Source organism: Miniopterus natalensis, chromosome X, assembly GCF_054644295.1.
Source record: "Miniopterus natalensis isolate mMinNat1 chromosome X, mMinNat1.hap1, whole genome shotgun sequence".
Taxonomy (NCBI): domain Eukaryota; kingdom Metazoa; phylum Chordata; class Mammalia; order Chiroptera; family Miniopteridae; genus Miniopterus; species Miniopterus natalensis.
The window spans coordinates 34,516,513-34,520,485 of record NC_142103.1 but is presented as its reverse complement, the minus strand read 5'-3'; the positions used below and the strand labels follow the sequence as shown (position 1 = coordinate 34,520,485).

The 3,973-nt window shown below is 42.8% G+C and overlaps 1 pseudogene; it reads right to left on the bottom strand.

The window, feature by feature from the left end:
• Nucleotides 1-1,016: 1,016 nt before the first annotated feature.
• Nucleotides 1,017-2,344, bottom strand: LOC148090455 (heat shock transcription factor, X-linked member 3 pseudogene; annotated as a pseudogene).
• Between the last annotated feature and the right edge of the window lie 1,629 nt (nt 2,345-3,973).

The window sequence follows — 3,973 nt, the reverse complement described above, 5'->3', positions numbered from 1 at the left end:
CCAACTGCATTCAGTGCAAATACAATTCTTACAGTAACAGCCTGTCTTTCACAGTTAATTGTTGCTTGCCTCCTTGGATATAATCATTTTCATAATTGGGATTCTTTTCAATAATAAAAAAAGATTACATAATCTTGGAGAAGCAAACATCATAAAATTTAAATTTACATGAAATTAAAGGAATAAATGTCCCATGGTAACAGAACTATTAACATCTACCCAAAGAATAAAGTCTTTAATATTATAGCCTATGTATTAGTAGAAAATCACTTTAGATTACACTGCCCTTCAAATGTCATGCAAATTTAAAATTTTATATCTCATTTTTAAATTACAGTAGTGAAAGGAAGATCAATAGTATCATCCATAAGGCGTTTATAATAAATGAACGCAGGAAGTGGGAAGCAGATGTTTCAGTGTACTTTGCTTCAGTGAAGTACAAAGGTAGAATAGAAGCCACAGTCCACTTAGATGAAAGCTGGCTTATGTTAATACATGAGCTCTTATTTTATCTGTTGTGTGCCATCTTCCCTCCACACTTGTGGCACGCAAAACTAGCACCCAAGAGCCAAATACCACCTTGGCCCCTACTCCCTCCCATTGTTGGGGCTGCCTCAGAAAGCCAGCACTGAGGAGTACCACAGCTGTGTAGCTGCTACCAGTTGGCTTCTAATGAAATTGCTAGGGATATAGCCAGTAATCTGTCTGTGTCCTTGACAAAACAGCACCAAGTCACCACACGCTGTGCTCCTCCCCCCTTTGCTACTCCAGAATTGGAAGGCATCCTTCTTGAGGCATTAACCATCCAACTCCCACATACAACATCACCTAGGGATAATTTTCTTTTACAGAATCACTTGCTTTCAAGTCACAGAATCTGGTTGACATATAAATTTAGGCAAAGAATAAGGGGAACATAAACCAATTAAAGAATTAGTTTTTTCTCATTGGATTGTTTATTTATTACCATGGATTCATGGTTACAGAGTGGTGACTGTTTTTAGTCACCCGTGAGCTTAGGGGCGTGTGTTGTCCTTGACGGGCTCACAGAATACACTCTTATAATCTGAAGAGCCCTCTTCCTCCTCGGATGGGGAAATGACTGAAAGGGCAGCCATTAGGAGAGAATAACAGGTGTTGTACAAACACATCACTGAATCATATAGTGGGTAATTTGGGGGCCTGGTGGGAAGGGCCCCTGTGCCATTGGTTCCGGCAGTAGCCGTGGGCACAAACATGGCATTGCTAGATGTGCCTTCCCCACTTGGGCCACCTGGCTCACTTGTGTGCTGGACCCTCATGGCACTGCTTGTGGACTTCAGGCCTGAGAACTTGAATGGCCAGCTGTCACTGGGTCCCCAAGCATCCGTGGCTTTCTTCTGGGCCTTTCGGTTTCCTTCTCTGGTGCTTTCCTTGCGGTGAATCCGTGGGGAGTGTCTTTTAGGGGTTAGCTGCTTCTTTCTCTTTGAAGGTGTTGCGCTGGTCCCTGGCCAAGTAGAAGTCATCTGGTTACCTTTTGTCTTAATGTTCTCCATGAGCCAAGGCTTGTCTCTTTGAAAGCTGAAGTTGCGGTAGATCTGAAACAAAATTAATCATTTTAGTCATTTTGGGAGAAAATATATCTATTTGACATTAACTGGCCTCTCAGAATCTTGAGTCATTCCTGCAGGTTATCTCTAAGGGGCTTTTAGTTTCATATGAAAATCTATACTTTCTCATCATTTGATAAATACTGTCTCACAGGAAAAAGTTATCCCCTGAAATGAAACCCTTCTAGTATATCATTCTTTTTGGTCTACTAGGAAGATGTTCCAGTAACAGAGACCCTGAAAAACAGGAGGACTTTCTACTTTACCATAATCTTGTTCCCTGGAGAGGCAACTGAAGAGTCACTTAGGCGTATTTTGACGAATCCATAGAGGTTCATCAGGCGGATGAAAGTCTTCAGGCTGTCTGACTCAAAGATTTTATCTGCGCCTCTACGGCAGAGAACCTCACTCGGGAAAAGATCTTTGTCAATGAGCACGTTGTCTCCGTCTTCATTCCAGCACACAGACCTGAAGGCGTCATCCTCGACTACCCGCCAAAGCTTTCTTAGGAAGGACAGCCCAGGAAGATCGTTGTTTACTTCCATGTTGGCGGCACCTTGATTTGAGTCCTGTGGTTGCGGGTTGTCTTGGGGGCTTGGATCTTGGCTCCTGGCTTGGTCCTCGCGTGTCACCAAAGTCTCTCTTGGATCCATATCTGGACCTGGGGATGTATATTGGACCCTTATTGATGGCGCTCTGTCCTCTGATGGAGCCAGCTTGACTTCTTCCACCCCCTTGATACTGTGACTAGACATGGAGCTGCTGCATTTGCTACCCGGGATCTTATCACTGAACACCAGAGTCAGAAATGCCTTTGGTCACTGCAGGGATGACCTATATACCCTGTCCTCAAAATTCTTGAGTCTCTGTCGTGGGGCAACCAGCTGCTTAAGTCACAGTCCTTTATGATGTCATAAAGGTGGCTACAGTTGTCATGGAGAGTGGGCCCTGGCCATGTGGGGGGGGTGGGTGTTGGTAGACATACAAACTAAAAGGCCCCCAGCTTCTCTCATTGCAGATGAAAGTACAGAAGAATAGGGTTCAGGTTGCCAGAAAGGACTCTCATCCGCTGCCAGGCACATTGTTTCATGTTGCTAGGGGCTGGATGGATTGAAAAGTTATGATTCTACCTCTACTCCCACCCCTACACATGGGGGAGGCCTGTTGATGGCTTCTTTATTTTTTCTTTACTTATTAATTTTTATTTATCTTTTAAAAATTTTATCTTTATTGTTGAAAGCATTACAGATGTTCCCTTTTACTTTTCATTGATTCCCCCCACCAGGCATTCACCCCCAACCCCACAGGCCCTCTCCACACTATTGTCTGTGTCCATAGGTTACGAATATATGCATATAAATTCTTTGATTAATCTCTCCCCACACTCCACTCCCCACCCCCGCCTTCCCTCTGAAATTTGTCAGATTGCTCCATGCTTCCAAGTCTCTATCTATTTTGTTCATCCCTTTATTTTGTTCATTTGATTCCACATATGACTGATATCATGGGATAATTGCCTGTCTCTGACTGGCTTATTTTGCTTAGCATAATACTCTCTAGTTCCATCCATGCTATCTCAAGGGGAAGAGATCCTTATTTTTTACAGCTGCATTTTTTACAGTATTCCATGGTGTAAATGTCCCACAGCTTTTTTAATCTGCTCATCTACTGATGAATGGCCTCTTTCTTTTCATTGTTGATTTCAGAGACAGAGGAAGAGGGGCAATGGAAAGAGGGGAGGAAGGAGGGAGAGAGAGAGAGAGGAGAGAGAGAGAGAAAGAAACATTGATCTATTGCCTTCCATAGGTGCTCTGCCAGGGGATTGAACCCACCACCTTCTTGGGTGTATAGGATGAGTTGAGGGACATGGGCCAGGGCTTTTTATTTTCTTATTGATTTTACAGAGGTGAAAGTAGAGAGGGAGAAAGAGAGATAGACAGATAGAAAGAAAGAAAGATAAAATGGCCTCTTATTTATTGAATTTGTTGGGGTGACATTGAGCCCCAAAACCCTAGAGGGTTCACATGTACAACTCAGTAAAACATCATCTGCACACTGCATCCTGCTCCATCCCCCAAGAAAAATCTCTTTCTGTCCCCATTTTTCACAATTTACCCCGCTACCCCAACCCTCAACCCTCCTTTCCTTCTGGCTATCACCACATTGTTGTCTATATCTGTGTTATATATACCATTTTTTGCTTAATCCCTTCACATTATTTCATTCAAACCTCCTCCCCTCTGACAGCTGTCAGGATGTATACATTCTTCTGTTTCTATTTTGTTCCTCAGTTTATTTAGGTCATTAGATTTCACATATAAGTGAGATCATATGATGTTTGTCTTTATGTGATTGGTATATTTCACTTAGCATAATAACCTCCA